The sequence below is a fragment of the Eptatretus burgeri genome, chromosome 11 (genome assembly GCF_056783735.1).
Source record: "Eptatretus burgeri isolate ZD-2024b chromosome 11, Ebu_testis_v1, whole genome shotgun sequence".
Classification (NCBI taxonomy): Eukaryota; Metazoa; Chordata; class Myxini; order Myxiniformes; family Myxinidae; genus Eptatretus; species Eptatretus burgeri.
The window spans coordinates 83,980,491-83,999,315 of record NC_140971.1 but is presented as its reverse complement, the minus strand read 5'-3'; the positions used below and the strand labels follow the sequence as shown (position 1 = coordinate 83,999,315).

Here is an 18,825-nt window from a genome sequence, read left to right as displayed (position 1 = left end):
ATATTCTATTTGAAAGTCCAATAAATGGTGTTAATATATTTGCATTTTTTGTACTTGTTCACAATTTACATTTACATTATTGGGGTGTCGTACACTTAACTTGTAAAACTAGTTTTTTATTGATTAATTTCATAATTCCTTTTTGATTTCAAAGGATTCTTAGGATCTACCATTCTCATTTTACTATCACCTTGTGGAATATTTGTTTTCTGATAAAAGCAAAATTGAGTCCAAAATAATTAAGTGTCATTACATGACAAAACTTCATCCCAATTTTCTGATTTCAAATCATTATTTAAATGAGAAATATTATCTCACGTGAATTTGCGTATTTTGTCTTCTTTCTTTGTTTCATTTGGTAATCAACAGTACTATTTAATAAAAAAAATATGGGCAAGTGGTCTGATATTTCGCTGTACAGATGATCTGCCATATCCAGCTTGGATATGTCCTTAATCTGAATTAATGTTATCAATTAGTGATGATGATGGTGAATTAATCCTTGTTTGTTTATCAATTGTGGCAGAGAAAGTATTTGAATGTAACAAGTTGCGGAAACAAGTTGAGTGACTATTTTTGAATAGGAGATCAATAATTAATCTAATCCCCCATCAAGTATACCTTATTTTCATTATTCAAGTTACATAGCAAAGATTCAACATCACCTTAAACAATTCCATATTACTGCTTGGAGGCCTATTTATTGTGCAAATAATATTTTTGCCTTCACATATATCTATTTCAATACATTAATTCAGCACTATTATTTAGGAAAGTAATATCTTCTCTAAGTGTATGTGACGTTAAACTTAAAACGTACAATGCGAAGCCCCATCCCCATTAAATTTTCCCATCAGAATCAAAAAGGTGTAACCATCAATATTATAAATATTGGGAGAATTTTCATTTCACCAGGTCTCTGTAATACCTATTGCAAATTTTTAAAAAAGAATCAACATCAAGCGAAGATAAATGTAAATGAATATTTTCATAAATTTTCCCTAAATTGCAAGCATTGATATGTAACAAACTAAAGATTTCAGTTTGACATTCAAAGTTGGAATTGAACTCTTGTGGTAAACACTACTGACAATCAATGTTTTGTTGTATTTTCTATACTTTCACAATACGTTTAAACGTTATACAATTCATAGAGGAAGAGAAGGGAGGGAGAGGGAGAGAGTTGGTTGGAGAATAAGGAAGGGAAAAGAAGAGGAGAAAGAGAGAGTGAAAAGAAATAGAGGGTGGGGGAAAGAGAGAAAGGGGGAAGAGTGAGAAAAGGGAGACAGGGGTAAGGGGAGAAGGAGGAGGTATAAAATGAAGGTGGGGAGGGGAGAAGGGAGAAGGAAGGAGAAGAGAACACTGCTGCATTAATACTAGCGGTAAATTCATGTTTACATTGAAGACGTCTTGCATGTTGCTTCTTTGCTTACTTAGAAATGAATCAAAAATGGCATAGTGATCAAACCTCAATGCAAATTGTTTATCTTCGGATTTGGCTAGGGAATTTACTGGGCTGCATCATTTGGTGTAGTTGTTCACAGCATGCGATAGGCATTGACTAAAATCATTGCAGCAATCACAGTAAAAACATGAGGTTGCCCTCCATTTCCCTCCACTTCCCAACCACAAAGTAAAATTTTGTCACTGCATTGTATAGAGCTTGAACTTCCTTGGCCCATTTCCGCTTTTCCTCGAGGTAAATTTTGACAGGTCATTGGCAATGAAGAAATGCCCTCCATTGAGAACCTTGCTGGCTCCTATCATGATTTCCACTTTGTGCCGGAAGGAAATAATTTCACAAGGATGTGGTGGGGTCTCTCGACTTTCGCACAGTCTCGATGGACATGTTTGATATCCGCTGTAACGGCAAATTTGTCTAAGGGAATTCCCTCGGTGATCTTGATGCAATCCTCTGCTTGATCCTGGTTTGTTTCCTTTATTTCCACAATTCAAAAGTTGTTACGTCTGGATAATCTCTCTGCCCTATTTATTTATTCACGATGTTCTTGCATTCCTTTTTGCAAATTATTAATTTCTTCCTCCATATTTTGCATCCTTTTCTCGAGCTTTTGATTTTTCAACTCCAATTCCATGATGCATTGACCCTCATATTCCACAGCTTTGCTAAATTCACTTTAAACCTCTTTATATGTTTGATAGTGGAGTCGACTGCCTCCTTTATCATGGTCTGGAACTTATTAGTAGACGTTTTGAGGAAAGCAGCAATGGTGGAGGTCGGCACATCACAATCGCTATCATCTGTGGAGTCAATATCTGTGGTGCTGGGCAGCAGCATGGTGGGCTTCACCATCATGTCCACATGGACGGCTGGCTTCGTCGCACTTTTTTGGTCTTATCGAAGGCCAATCTCTCCTGCACCAACTGAGTTTGTAATCGCTGTATAATATTACAACATTCATTTTAAATAGGTTGTTCCTCGATCATAAACTGATAAGACAGAGGGACAGGTGGATAGATAGACAATAATTGATTGCTTAACCCCATTTTTCACTTTACGTGAGTGGGGTAGTAATATTCAAAAAAGGTAAAAAGAAAAAAAAACGTTTTGCAGAGCTGGATTTGTTTGACTGAATGCCAACAGAACAAATTGTGGCAAAAGGTTGAAGAAATTGTAAAAGAAGAGGTCAAAAACAACATCCCAAAAGCAAGCAGAAAGAAGACTTGATGGCTGTCAGAAATAAATGTTGCAGACAGAAGAAGGATGAAAACCAAAGGTGCATCAAGACAGTACATTAAGTGGCTAATTGCCGACTTCCAACGACAAGCTAGGAATGATAAAGTTAGCTACTTCAGAGGCATGCAAAGAGATAAAAAGTGACAACAGAGTGGGGAAACCAAGATATATATATATATTTTTTTAAGATCAGAGAGACCAGAGGAAAGTTTAGGTCTCGGATTGTTTCCTCGAGGGTTGAACAGGAAAAGATCTGACACAATAAACACAGGTGAAAGAAAGATGGAACTACGATACCGAAACTCGATCCGAACAAGATAACAATATGATGGCAACCTTCGAAGGAAGAGAATATGAGTAAGAACCAATAGTGATAGAATATGAGGTACGTAGAGCCTTGAAAGATCTGGAAAATATAAAAGCACCAGGTGCAGACAAAATTACAATCAAACTCTTCAAGGTAGTTGGGAAGGAGGCAATCAAAATTTTAACACCTATCTCTACACAGATCTGGAGCAGGATTGTGTGGCCTAAAAGGTGGAAGCTGTCAGTCTACATACCATTGCCAAAGAAAGGGGATGCAAGAGAATGTTCAAATAACCAGACCATTGCCTTGATTTCACATGCCAGGAAGATATTACTAAAGATCATTCAACGCAGAATAGAAGACATCATGAAGCGAGACATGCCTGTTGAGCAAGCAGGTTTCAGAAGAGGAAAAGGTACTAGCAGTCAAATCACAAATCTGAGGTGGATCATGGAAAAAGCAAGGGAATATCAAAGGAAGGTGTAAATCTGTTTTATCGATTACTAGCAAGGTACCTGTGCTACACACAGGTGGGAGGCCACAATCTCCCAAAAAAATAATGTTTTGAGAAATTTTATGAAAACTCCCACCCACTTCAGGACACGTGCAGGGACCCAAAAAGCTGCACAGAAAATTTTGCGCAGCAGTCCCAAAAACTGTGGGAGTGGTACTGTGTAAAATCAATGACCTTTAATGATGACTAGCCAAACCCGCGCTGCGCGCGAAGTTTCTAAAGTGAGGGTTCATTAAGACGTCAATATATCCAGTGTTTACAATGTGATTTATAGAATTTCATTATATACAATGTTTCTTGTTACATTTTTTTGTGTCAAATTCACCTTCTGAGGTAGTCAGCATGTGCAGAAGAGGGTTTTACATTGCAGACACTGTTTTCTAGGAGTGGCATTACGCCTCTCAGCGGTGACGGTCTGTTGATGACAGACGTAATGACGTCAGCGAATGACCAATGATGTCATGACGTCATTATGCCTCAGCGGTGACGTCACACATCGCCATGCAAACGAATGTAAAAATTAGAAAATCGCCAAAAATTCCCAAACCTGTCCGTCTGGCGCGATCTCACATAGCCCATGCTGTTCATTAGACCACAGAGCACCCACATGCTGAAAGTGGTGACAATCCATCCAGCAGTTTTGGAGGAGATACGTCCACAATATATGGCTTAGCATTTTAATATAATAATGATGAATCTGATAACAATGACGATGGTGATGGTGTTGACTGTGGATTGGCTCTTACGTGCAATGATGAATTAAATGAGTTACTACAGAAAAATAGCAAAAAGTCTGAAAGAATGTGGTGTGATGTTGATGGAAAAGTCCATACACGGATAATGGTGAAACGGCGAATGCCGAGCCCCCTAATGTGTCTGCATGTGGACAATTTAATTAATTGCAAAACTTATTGACAGACTGGATTCCTCATGTTTTTTTCCATTTTTGGGAGAAAGATCGGCATCGTTCAGGTGGAAACTCAAAATCACAATGGTATTGACATATTACCGAACCAAGGAATGTTTCCACATGCAGTAAATGGAAAAACTGCGAATGTCAAACCCATGCAGGTGTTTAAATGCGGAGAGAGCAGCTTCGTATGGTTGGAAACTCAAAATCATAAATGTATTAATAAGTTTATGAAACCTCCCACCCACCTAAGGAGACCTGCTGGGACCCCCAAAAGGTTCCACAGAAAGTTTGGTGGGGCTAGCCAAAAACTGAGGGAGTAGTTCAGGGATGGACAGACAACAGTCCTGCTTTATTACGTAGATTAGCAGGGGTACCCAGTGTTGCCGGGCAACACCGGGTCCTTTCACCAACCCTTTCCCCTCCTTCCTCCCACCCGTTCCTCTCCCTCATCACAACCCTTCCCCTCTCTTCTCCTCCCACCTCACCCTCCTCCCTCCAGACTCCCACCCATTCCCCTCCCTCCAGATGCCAACCCCACCCCTTCCCTTTCCTCCTCCTCCTCCTCCTACTTCACCCACTTCCTCCAGACTCTCACCCCACCCCTTCCTTTCCCTCCTCCCACTCTCACCCTCCCCCTCATTCCTCTCACAAAGGAATTTTCGCAGTTTTTAACCACAATTTGGGAAATTAAATAATTAAAATAAAACTCGCTTTCGATTCCTACCAACCTCTAACTTGCCTCATCGTCTCTAACTTGCCACGTGTCATTTCGAAATATGCCCCCTGAGTGACAAATTCATCGATATGGCCGAAATCAGTCATGGTATCGATGTTTATCATCGTCGGCATGTTAAGGATCTGGGGTGTGTTCAATTACCACGTTACTGGTAGAACCAAGTGGCTTAAGCACTTAAGCAAGCACTCCATTCAAAACTGTTCATGAGGAACGTCTGGCTTTGCAAGCGCTCGTGAACACAACCCTGGACATCTGAACAGCGTACAGTACATACAAAACGCTGATAAAAGACAGTTTTTTTATTTTAATTAAAGACTTCAAATATGAATTATAACTATTTTTTGTTGAAATGAAAACTTATCCTGTTCAATTTTCAACACGTTGTTTTAGTTTTTAAAATGTAGATAAACTCAAAGGTGATGTTGAGTGTATGAAAGTGAACATGTACATTTCATATAACTTGAAAGTTTACTTGTACATAACATAAAGTGTAGATGTACAGAAGTAAAAAATAATAAAAAAACAGGATTTTCCCTGGCCTCCCGACTATTTAATTACGTACACAGGCATTTAACGGCCAAGCCAATTTTTGTCACCTCTAATGTTTATTTACTTCACATGAGAAACCTGTACACTAAAGAAGAAGGAGCCACAGGAAGAACAGAGTATTGAGAGACAGAATGGTTTGGAATTGGAAAAGGGAATTGGAAAAATCCCTCAGGGGGCATATTTCGAAATGACACGTGGCAAGTTAGAGGTTGGTAGGAATCGAAAGCGAGTTTTATTTTAATTATTTAATTTCCCAAATTGTGGTTAATTCTCTTCACTTACTTGTTACGAAGGTGGATAGAGGTTATGTTTTCACTCTTGTCTGTTTGTCTGTGAGCAGGATATCTCAAAACGGTATTTGGAAGACACGGACAAAACTTGGTGGACAGGTTTGGTGTGGGACAAGGACCTATTTATTCAATTTTGATGAAGATCTGGATCTGTATCTGGATAGGAGATTAAAATTTTTTTTTTTAAAGTATTTATTCACAATTGAGTGAAAGGTAGGACCATAAACGATACATAACACGATATTTCAAAAAGTTGTGGACGGGTTATGACAAAACTTGGTGGATTATTTGGGTCTCTCTCAATCGAGTGCAGCCTGTGGCTGCTGGTTGAATCATTGGTTGGGATGCGGCTATGCCGCTGATGCAGTGTCCTCCTTATCAGTACACTGGTACTCATTTTTCCAACCTCAGAAGGATGACAGGCTGAGTCAACCTCCTGGTGTATTTTTTAATTCAGCGGCCAACAGGGCTTGAATTCAGGACCCTAGGGTCCCAAACTGCCACCCTAACCACTAAGCCAACACCAGGCTTGATTATTTGGGTAAATGACAAGAACAAGCCGATTCGATTTTGGTTCAGGTCCAGATGCAGATCCATCTGGCCTATCAGTGGGATACAAATTGTAAACTCTTCAGCCTGGTGGTGGTATGCACTCTACCAATTGCTGTTCTAGTTCTATCTGTATTGTGAGTACTTTATGAATCAATCAAACTTGCATGACAAAGAGTCTGGAGTCAGGATTGGACAAAGATATATTAACAATCTAAGGTATTCAGATAATACTACTCCAGCTGTTGGCAGAGAGTAAAGAAGACTTGATGAAACTGCTGCAAACAGTGATGAAGGAAAATGAAAATGCTGGTATTTATTTAAACCGAAAAGAGACTAAAATATTGTCAAGTGAGAAGATCAAAGCCTTCAGATTAAGAGATAATCATGTGTAAATAGTGGAAAGTTTCATTTTCCTGGTTTCAAAGATTGGAGTCGAGAATCTTCTTCTTCTTCTTCCTCTTTCGGCTTGCTCCCGCTAGGGGTCGCCACAGCGGACCAACTGTCTCCATTTTGCTCTATCCTCCACATCGTCCATTGACACTCCAACCACCCGCATGTCCGCCCTCACCGCATCCATGAACCTCTTCTTTGGCCTTCCTCTTCTCCTCCTGCCTGGCGGCTCCATCTTCAACATCCTTCTCCCGATATACTCCGTTTCCCTCCTGTGCACATGTCCAAACCATCGCAATCTCGCCTCTCTCACTTTGTCTCCAAACCGTCCTACCTGCGCTGTCCCTCTAATACACTCATTTCTTATCCTATCCATCCTCGTCACTCCCAACGAGAATCGCAGCATCTTTAACTCTGCCACCTCCAGCTCTGCTTCCTGTCTTTTTGTTAGCGCCACCGCCTCCAAACCATACAACATAGCTGGTCTCACTACCATCTTGTATACTTTCCCCTTCACTCTTGCAGCTACCCTTCTGTCACAAATCACTCCTGCAACTCTTCTCCACCCACTCCATCCTGCCTGCACTCTCTTTTTCACTTCTCTCCCACACTCTCCGTTACTTTGGACAGTTGATCCCAAGTATTTAAACCAATCCACCTTCCCCACCTCAACTCCTTGCAACCGCACCATACCACCACCCTCCCTCTCATTTACGCACATGTACTCCGTCTTTCTCCTACTGACTAACATTCCCCTTCTCTCCAGTGCGTACCTCCACCTCTCAAGGCTCGATTCAGCCTGCTCCCTACTCTCCCTACAGATCATGATGTCATCCGCGAACATCATGGTCCATGGAGACTCCAGTCTGATCTCGTCCGTCAACCTGTCCATCACCATTGCAAACAGGAAAGGGCTCAGAGTCGATCCTTGGTGCAATCCCACTTTAACCTTAAACCGGTCCGTCATTCCTACCGCACACCTCACCGCTGTCACACTGTCCTCATACATATCCTGCACGATCCTCACATACTTCTCCACCACTCCCGACTTCCTCATACAATGCCACAACTCCTCTCTTGGCACCCTATCATAAGCTTTCTCTAAATCCACAAACACACAATGTAACTCTTTCTGGCCTTCCCTACACTTCTCCATCAACATTCTCAAAGCAAACATCGCATCAGTGGTGCTCTTTCCTGGCATAAACCCATATTGCTGCTCACAGATCGTCACCTCTCCTCTCAACCGAGCTTCCACTACTCTTTCCCACAACTTCATGGTGTGGCTTAACAACTTTATCCCTCTGTAATTTCCACAGCTCTGCACATCACCCTTATTCTTGAAAATCGGAATCAGTACACTTAATCTCCACTCCTCCGGCATCCTCTCACTTTCCAAGACTTTATTAAACAATCTGGTTAACAACCCCACTGCCATCTCTCCTAAGCACTTCCATGCCTCCACTGGTATTCCATCTGGGCCAACCGCCTTTCCACTTTTCATCTTCTTCATAGCAGTCCTCACTTCATCCTTACTGATCCACCCCACTTCCAGATTCACTATCTCCACCTCTTCCAACCTTCTCTCTCTCTCTCATTTTCTTCATTCATCAGCTCCTCAAAGTACTCCATCCACCTTCTCAACACACTCTCCTCGCTCGTCAGCACATTCCCATTTGCGTCCTTTATCACCCTAACCTGCAGCACATCCTTCCCAGCTCGGTCCCTCTGTCTTGCCAATCGGTACAAATCCTTTTCCCCTTCTTTTGTATCCAACTTCTCATACAGCTCGTCATATGCCTTTTCCTTGGCCTTAGCCACCTCTCTTTTTGCTTTTCGACGCCACTCCTTGTACTCCTGCCGACTTTCTTCATCTCTCTGACTATCCCACTTCTTTTTAGCCAACCCCTTCTTCCTTATACTTTCCTGTACTTCCTCATTCCACCACCAAGTTTCCTTATCTTCCTTCCTCTGTCCAGATGTCACACCAAGTACCTTCCTAGCTATCTCCCTCACAACTTCTGCTGTCGTTGCCCAATCATCCCACCCATCTTTACCACCATCCAACGCCTGTCTCACCTCCTCCCTAAATTTCACGCAACAGTCTTCCTCCTTCAGCTTCCACCATCTGGTCCTTGGTTCAGCCCTCACTCTCTTCCTCAACCTCACCTATAAAGTCATCCTACAGACCACCAATCGATGCTGTCGAGCTACACTCTCCCCTGCCACAACCTTACAGTCACTAATCTCTTTCAGGTTGCATCTCCTACTTAAGATGTAATCCACCTGTGTGCACTTTCCTCCACTCTTGTATGTCACCCTGTGTTCCTCCTTCTTCTTGAAATACGTGTTTACCACTGCCATTTCCATTCTTTTTGCAAACTCTACCACCATTTGCCCTTCCACATTTCTCTTGTTGAGACCGTACCTCCCCATCACCTCCTCATCCTCTTTATTCCCTTCCCCAACATGTCCATTGAAATCTGCTCCAATCACCACTCTTTCATCCTTGGATACACTCTCCACCACTTCATCTAATTCACTCCAGAAATCTTCTTTATATTCCATCTCACACCCCATATGTGGGGCATATGCACTGATGACATTCATCATCACCCCTTCAATTTCCAACTTCACACTCATCACTCGGTCAGACACCCTCCTCACCTCCAATACCCTCTTGACATGATCTTCCTTCAGGATTATCCCGACACCATTTCTCCTCCCATCCACACCATGGTAGAACAGTTTGAAACCACCTCCAATGCTCCTCGCCTTACTCCCCATCCACTTGGTCTCTTGTACACACAGTATGTCCACCTTTCTTCTCTCCATCATATCAGCCAACTCTCGCCCTTTGCCAGTCATCGTCCCAACATTCAGAGTTCCAACTCTCACCTCCACACTTCTACCCTTCCCCCTCTCCCACTGCCTCCGGACTCGCCTTCCCCGTCTCCTTCTCCTCCTTCGCCCAGCAGTAGCACAATTTCCACTGGTACCCTGCTGACCACCGGTACCGGTGGCGGTCGTTGGTAACCCGGGCCTCGACCGATCCGGTATGGAAATTCGTTTTGTTGTCCGCATAATGATTTGGCATAGGTTTTTACGCCGGATGCCCTTCCTGACGCAACCCTGGTCGCCTCTTACGACACACAGGGATATGGTACACCTATTCTAACCGGGGCATACACCGGGCCCAGTACAACTGGTGCTCATTTCGCCGACCTCGGAAGGATGGCAGGCTGAGTCAACCCCCTGGTGTTTTCGACTTGGTTTATATATATTTATATATATATATATATATAGATACATATATACATATATATATATATATATATATATATATATATATATATATACACATTATATATATATACACATTATATATATACACATTATATATATATATATATATATATATATATATATATATATATATATATATATATACATATACATACATATATTAATTCAGTGTCCCAACGGGGCTTGAACTCAGGACCTCTTGGGTCCCAAGCCACTGCCCTTACCACTGCGCCAACACCAGGCTTGATTGGAGTCGAGAATGTAGAATATAAAATTTCGAGTTGAGCCCAATGCAAACCATTTATTAATTAATATTCTATATTCTAGATTGGAGTCGAGAATGTAGAATATAAATTAATAAATGGTTTGCATTGGGCTCAACAATAAGGGGGATTTCGTTGGTGCAGTTTAATCATACAGGTCAGGTCAGGTATGGGAGCATGCGCAAGAGCAGCGCATCTCTGTGGCCACTTTCGGCCAGTACTCCAGGAGCCTCCGTCTGGCCATCACTCAGGCAGATGACTGGCCCATCCCCATCTACTTGAGAAGCTGATCAACTTGATGCAACCACGAGGCACGTGGTCAGCCCGTTGGCCTCCTCCACTCATGAGGCTCCCTCGCTGAGAGAATCTAGTGAGCAGGATCAGCATCAGGAAATGAACCACATGTTCATACAGCCACAGCTGATGCTCATGGATGATGCAGGTAACAAATCTCATTTGAGTCTCTCTCAGCAACCGCTCATTGGACACAAGGTCTGACCAGCAATAGCCAAGGATACTCCGAAGAGACTTGGTACCAAAGGAATTAAGTCACAATCTCAGATCCCTCGTCAAAGTCCAAGTCTCACATCCATAGAGAAAGACTGGAAGATCCAAGGACGTGAAGACTTGTACGTTCATCCTCCTGCACCAGTACCGGCAGCACCACACCCCATGATCCATTGAATCAATGTCTCCCTAGGCCCGACCCAGAGGTCAATTTACCACTGGCTCACAGCCAGCAGAGACATGAATATCACTGCCAAAGGAAGTGAATCTCTCTGTGACCTCAACATCCTCACCACAAACAGTAACAGACAAGGTAGCAGCATCCAAGATGTCATCGAAAGCCTGGATCTTAGTTTTCACCCAGGAAACCCATAGTCCCAGCAACTCTGATTCCTCATTCAGCACCTTCAGGGCCCCCAAAAGGATATCTAAAGTCCCCACAAAGATGACTACATGATCTGCGAAATCAAGGTCAGAGATCTTGACATTTCCAAAAGATGCACCGCAGCTTGATCGCTCTGACCTCCTCCCCAGAATCCAGTCCATACAAGTGCTGAAAAGTGTGGGGGGCAGTACACACCCCTGACGAACTCCAGTAACAACTGGAAATATGTCAGAGATGGTATCACCACATCTCACAGCACTGCCAGTCCCAGAGTATAGTTTAGACATCAGATTGATCCGTTTTGGTGGCACTCCATGAAGACCAATAATCCTCCAGAGGGTATACCAATTCATTGAATTGAACAATTTGCAGAGATAAACATAGGCTGCAAGCAGCTCCTGCCGAAACTCTTGTCTGCGTTCGGTGAGGATCCGAAGAGCAAGGATACGGTCATTGACCTCTTTGGTGTAAAGCCTGACTGCTCTGGATGCTGGTGCTCAAGCAGATGGTGGCAACCCCTCTCAATAATTATATGAGCAAAGACCTTGCCCAGCACTGAGAGCAACGTCACCCCTCGGTAGTTGTCGCCATCCTGTCGATCACCCTTTCCTTTTCAGAGAGGGACAACAAGGCCCTTCTTCCAAACAGTTGGGATGATGCCTGTGCTCCAGGCAGAGCAGAAAACTGTAAGCAACGACATGAGTACAACATTTCCACCAGCCCTGAGAAGTTCAGCATGGATGGCACAGATCCCATGAGCTTTACCCCATTTCAACCGGTTCACCGCAGCCTGTGTTTCCACAAATGACGGTGGATCACAGTTGATTGGAGGGTCAGCAATAGGGACAGAAACACCATGGACATCCAACTCGAGAGCTGCCAGATCAGCCTAGTATAGCCTCTCAAAATAACCGGCCGAGCGCACTTCGGAATCCTCTGTCAAGAGCCAACCACATTCCGCTCTAACTGCAGTTCACCAATGGACGGGCTTGGAGGAATGCAATGCGCGAATTCCCTGTAAGCACGACAAGAATCACTTGACCACAGGTGATGCCCGACCCTCTCACAGATCCCTCGCACATATGCCTCCTTGTCCACCCTCAGTACACGGACAGTTTTACGCCTCAGTTCCCCGAACAGCTCAGCTCTGCCATTCAGCCAGCCCTGCGACTGGTCAATGGTATCCAGTTTCCCTTGAGAGACAAAATGCTGCTTAGCCCAATGGTGAGTTCCAAACATCTACCGGCAACGTCAAGGATGGTGGTCGTCAAGGCACTCCACAACTCTTCAGGATTCCCCAAATCACCCAGAGCCCCAAATCTCCACTCAGCCTGTTCGCAATCTCCTCAGCTGCCCTCTCATCCTTGAGCTTGGCAACATTCAGCCAAGGCTGGGATGGTACCATTTTCCCAGATTTTATCCTCAACTTTAGAGTTGTTACAACAAGCCTGTAGTCTTTATTGAGTAACTGAGCACTCTGATCTACCCTGCAATGCTGGTTCATACTCTAACGACCATCAACGAGCACATGGTTAATCTCCTTTACCACACATTAACAGTTGAAATAGCAAGTCCAGTGATGAGATTATGGGCACTGAAACCATGAACAAGCCACCCTAAGTCCATGACTTCTTGAAAAGTCAAGGAACTTAGTGCTATTCTAGTTTACAGTTCCAGACGCATGGGGACCAACACATGTCTCATAACCATCCCTATCATTTCCAGTTGATGCATTGAGATCCCCCAAGATGAGAAGAGTATCTCATCTGGGGCACTGATTAACCACAAAGTCGAGCATGGCATAGAATTCATCCTTCAGGGTGGCATCACTTGCCTCAGTTGGAGCATGCACAGAGACCAGGGAAACAACACCCAAGGAGTGACGAATCCTTAGTCTCATAATACGCTTGTTGACCGGTGTTACCTCAATTAACATTGGTGCCAGCTTATTGGACACAGCCACAGCAACTCCTTGGGTTTGGTAACCAACAGGGTGACCAGATCAATAGTAGGTGTAACCACCCACCATGATCTCGCCACTATCCGGTCCCCGAACCTCAGCGATGCTGCAATACTGATTTTGAAACGCTTGAGCTCAGATGATAACAGAGAGAGGTGATCATCCTCTCTTAGGGATAGAATATTCCAAGCACCCACCTGAAGCGACCACCTCAGGTTAACCCAAGGAGACCGCCATCTGGTGGATGACACCTCAGTACCACCCCGACACACACTCCTGCAATCTCTCCCAGGAAGGTTACCCCGTGTTTTTCCTCCTATCATCAAAGAGTGGGGGTCCCGAAGACTTTGCCCCAATCCCGTCATGTGGTGAGCTGCCCTGTGGAGAGCAGCTGCACAGGAGGTACTCCCACGGAGTGGGTTTTCAGATTTCTTTGTGGTACATTTTGCGGAATGAAGGGTTTTACGGTGGCCGGAGTGCAAATCCTGCCACCAACCTCCAAAAGAAAAAAGTAACGCAACTGCAGGAGGATGTTCGCAGATACAGTTGGGCACTAGATATGGATGGCCGTTGGCTCACAAGGAGCTCCTCCGCCCTTTGGAAGGTTTTGTTTTTAATCCTGCTGGGTGTCCATATCCATACACCCTCCTCACCAGGAAACCGAGTTGGGAGATGGTTTAGTCACTGACAAACTGACCACGAAACAGGTTCGTACAGGTTCATATGGTACCTGCAGCAAGTCACAGATCTAATCTGGCCTGACCTGACAGTCAAGTTAATCACCCAGGTTAGAATGTGGACATTTTTAAGCTTTATCGAAGACAAGTTGTTTGAATGTTTAATGAATTCAGTTTAAGCAATATGTACATATTACTGTGTGAAATTGTTACAGAGCTTGATATTTTAATAACCAGAGTTGGTGTCAAAGCCACCCAATGCTCGCCTGTTCGAAGAACAGAGAGCTATAGCGATACCCCCGGCGTGAGCGTGAGCGTCAGCGTGAAAATGTTAAAGTTTTTGGTGCAAGTTATTTTTTCCTTTCTAATGTTTTTCTCCACCACACTAGGTGTATATATTTTTTTATACGCCCGAGATATATATATATATATATATATATATATATATATATATATATATATATATATATATATATATATATATATATATATATATATATATATATATATATATATATATATATATATATATATATATATATATATATATATATCGGTGTGTATTATGTGATACCGGTCGTCCGTCCGTCCGTCCGTCTGACTGTCTGTCTGTCTGTCTGTCTGCCCGTCCGTCCATCCGTTCCTGTCCGCACCCTCACTCCCAAAGTTTTCAACTTTCACGTTTCATATTTGGTACATAGGTAGAGACTGTGGAGACGGTGCGTCGTGACATACGTTCGTCATCTAAAGTAGTTGCCATGGCAACCAGGATGCTGTTTTCCATCTAGTAGTACAATTCTGTATATACCTTCTTGTTCGGGCATATATTGTGCTCACTTGCGCTTTTGTTACTGATTACAATATACAAATACATATATTGCTTTAAAATTATTTGGATCAGACTTCACTGCAATGCTTTATAAAAAATATTAATTATTAGGCTAGTATTTTAACCAGAGTTGGTGTCAAAGCCACCCAATGCTCGTCTGTTTATACGTTTATCGTCTTTAAAAGACACACTCTACACATTTTTAAAAGACATACATTTATCCTATCCTCATTCGAACTCTCAAAGTTTTCAACTTTAAACATTTTCACGCTCATGCCGGGGGTATCGCTATAGCTCTCTCTTCTTCGAACAGGCGAGCTACCAGAGAGTTGGTGTCAAAGCCACCCAATGCTCGCCTATTTATACATTTATCGTTTTTAAAAGACTAGTCTAACAATATTTTTTAGAAAGCATTGCAGTGAAGTCTGATCCAAATAATTTCAAAGTAATATATGTATTTGTATATTGTAATCAGTAAAAAATAGTGTGGTAGATAAAAACATTAGAAAGGAAATAACTTGCACCAAAAACTTTAACATTTTCATGCTCACGCTGAAGCTGACGCTGACGCTGACGCTCATGCCGGGGGTATTGCTATAGCTCTCTGTTATTCGAACTGGCGAGCTAAAAAACGATAAATGTATAACAGGCGAGCATTGGGTGGCTTTGACACCAACTCTCTGGTTGTTTCTTTACATTACTCCAGCCCATTGGTTCTTGGACACTTGATCTGGCACCTTTGACCTTTGACCAATTGCCTTTACATGACTATATAAAACCTTCCTCCATCCACATTTCCCTCATTTGCTCCAATGAAGGGCTCACACTTGGAACCTTTGCCACACCTCATTTTACATACCATTAAAATAGATACTCTCTTCTAAAAGGCGATGCAATGAATATATTAAAATTGTGTTTAATCATTTCGCATATTTCCTAAATGTCTAATGACATTAACACTTAATTAAACGTTTAAACCTCCAAGCCCATTCTACTCTAAATAGACTTTAGCTATTCACATTTATATTTTATTATTATGAACATTAAATGATTGCACGGTGAGCTTAGACAAGACAAGTTAATTTGTACATCATCATTAAATTCCTATTTGTAGCTCATCTACTCTTGTTATCGTTATGAATGTGTTTGTCTTTCTTTTCTTCCTATTGCTCTGCAGTTTGTTGACCTGTAACTCTGTCCTACCTGTACTCTTCCATGACACCTGGCCTATTTACCCCAAAAAACTGTTAAGATAAACAAAGGGAATTCATTGACACAGCTTTTAAGTCCAGTTGTATGCTCTGCGTACTGGGAAGGCGATGGATGGTGGTCGGAGTCGGGGTGGGGGGATGAGTGGGGAAGTGAAAATTGTACTTTATCACAAAATTTTCAAACGAAATATATCGACAATCCTTTCGCACATTTACCATTGAGATTACATTTACTTTAAAATTAATATATGGCTTGAGTTCTCAGCCTATTAATTGTTGTGGAATTGAATGAACTTAGATGTTAATTTATTAATTTTGTTTTCTGGACCTCCAACACATTGGTCTTCACTCAAGAGCAAAAGGTTAATCATTGCCTCATAGCCCAATTGATGGTCGTTGCAGCCAAGTTCAAGACTTTCTTCGTTGATAGACAGCAGCTGAAGTTGATGTCAACGAATAGTTTTCCCTTAAATAAATCTCGTAATTTCTCATGAGATCTGATAGAAATCCGATGAGAATTTCATCAGAACTCGTGAGAAATTTCTTTAAAGTGCAACCACGAGTAGCCTCTTATTAAAAAAATCCTTAGGGTGGAATGTTGGTGCAAGCCTAGCAAAGGATGTCATTCAGGAAAGTGTTCTTGCCAAATTTTTGGATTGCATTTTGTAATCCACCCGTACATACATAGGCAGTCCCTGGAGCTCCTCGGCATGCATGCCCTGCACAATCTGTCATGCCAACTAGTCTCCTAAGCCATATGATGACGAGGCATTCTTCAATGTGTTCAGCCTTTTCTTGTCACTCCTGAGCTGCTCACAAAGTGCATATCCTTTGCCTGCAGTATTACAAGAGTCTGACTCACCTCTTGCAAGAAGGAACACATTCCATCTGATGCTTCTTGACAACTTGGATTCCAAGGCATCATTATACTTTATTCCCCTTGGGTAAGCACAAAGACTGCTGTTTGATTGGTAGTGTTAGACTTATGGTCGTGTCATACCACTTTTTCCCACGTCATTTTTATTTCCCTCTTCTCTTTGTTATGTCCCACCTGATCTTCACTCGGATATGTATCTCAGCCAAAAACCCCACTGATTGACTTCCAAAGCCAAAACTGTCTCTCCATATTCACTCAATAGTTCCTTTTTTTCTGACTTGTGTCACACCTTTAAAGTCCATGCTAGTCTATTATCCTTCCAGGAGAAGTTGCTATTCCAGTCTATTTATGATGCATCTAAGTCTAACATATTGCTTTATTATTCTGTGCTGATGGTTTGTTTGTGGGATTAATGTCTGAGCTCCATCATAGGTACAGATAAACAAAAAGAAACAACTTGTAATTAAATTAAAAGGTTTTACAAAATGAAGGATGAACAAGGGTGTGGGAAACACTCTGGGAAGCTGGAGTGAGCAATTTATCATTAAGTTAGAGTAAAGCTGATGTTTTGGCTGTTAACCCTTCTACAGGGTGAGTCATAAGTCCCAGGACACCATTTTAGCTGCTTGTGCAAGATTTGTTGACACCATCTATTTATCCTGTTTTCTTTTTTTCAGAAAATACAAGTAATACGTTAAACCAAGATGGCAGACACCAGCACATTTGCAGTGGAAGAGAGGCTGGTAGCAGTGATGTGGTACCACAAGAGGAGAAACACAAACAAGATGATAAAACAGGTACAAGAAGACTTGGAGGAGCATTTTTGAAAGCCAGCACCATCAAAATCAAATCTTCATCTTTGGGAAAAAAGGCATTTCAGAACTAGGTGCCAGTGTGTTGCGGGAGAGGGGAGGAGTTCCCTGCCCCATCTCCTTGTAGGAATGGGATGGGGGGGGGAGGGTTGGCTCAGCGCCATCTTGTAGCAGCACTTGAGTGGACCTAATGGAAGTGTACTCGATTGCAAGCACAACGGATGATCAAAACGTTGATTTGGGAATTCAAAACCTTAAAATATCCGTTCTCAGATCTCCAAAAATAATTAATAAACATGGAAACGTTCTGCAGAGTTGGGTGTTTCATAATCATCGTTAAGTCGCACGATGAAAGAAAACGTTCACATGAAACCATATAAACCAACTGTCATTTGTGAATTGTCAGAGGCAGATCATGAAAACTAGAAGGGCACTCTTCTACATCACGACATCACCAGATGTGCCTCCACCCACATTATTACATAATTATACATTCCTGAACCCAGAATTAAAATATTAAATAATTCTGGCTGCCAGAGCATGCATCTGATCAGATTGAAATTTAAAACATTTATTCCCCATGACGACTGTGATATTTCATGTCGATTGATGAAGTGGTTCAAGAGAAATAATAAAAAAAAAAGATTTTAGTTCAATCCAATATGGCTGCCACACTACGTGACCAATTAATTATTTTTGAACTCCATGGTATTCCTCAATGCTTGGCGAACATGTGGGTAAATTTCCTCTCGATCCGTTAAGCAGTTCTGGAGAAGAAGTTTTTAAAGGTTTACTCTTCAAAAAATCATAGCTGCCAAACCATGTGAGCTATGGCATCATAGGCGGATAATGTTTTGCTCTCATGGATCATGACTGTAAAGTTTCGGTTAGATCCGTTCAGCCGTTTTGGAGAAGAAGATTTTTGAAAGTTTTTTTGTTAAAAAAACAATATGGCTGCGAAACCACATGACTGATGACATCATCATTTTTTCCCCCAGACAATTTATCCCGAGGTGACCCTGAAAAATTTTCATACTGATCGGATGTAG

At 42.2% G+C, this 18,825-nt stretch overlaps 1 protein-coding gene and 1 long non-coding RNA gene across 3 annotated transcripts in view; one reads left to right on the top strand and one right to left on the bottom strand.

The window, feature by feature from the left end:
- Window positions 1-18,825, bottom strand: part of LOC147017507 (teashirt homolog 3-like) — a 279,873-nt gene that overhangs the window by 60,570 nt on the left and 200,478 nt on the right. The gene's annotated exons all lie outside the window — the stretch shown is intronic.
- Window positions 1,738-17,861, top strand: LOC147017508 (uncharacterized). The gene is made up of 3 exons (XR_015049745.1): window positions 1,738-1,928; window positions 16,929-17,031; window positions 17,642-17,861. It is a non-coding gene; the product is annotated as an uncharacterized LOC147017508 (long non-coding RNA).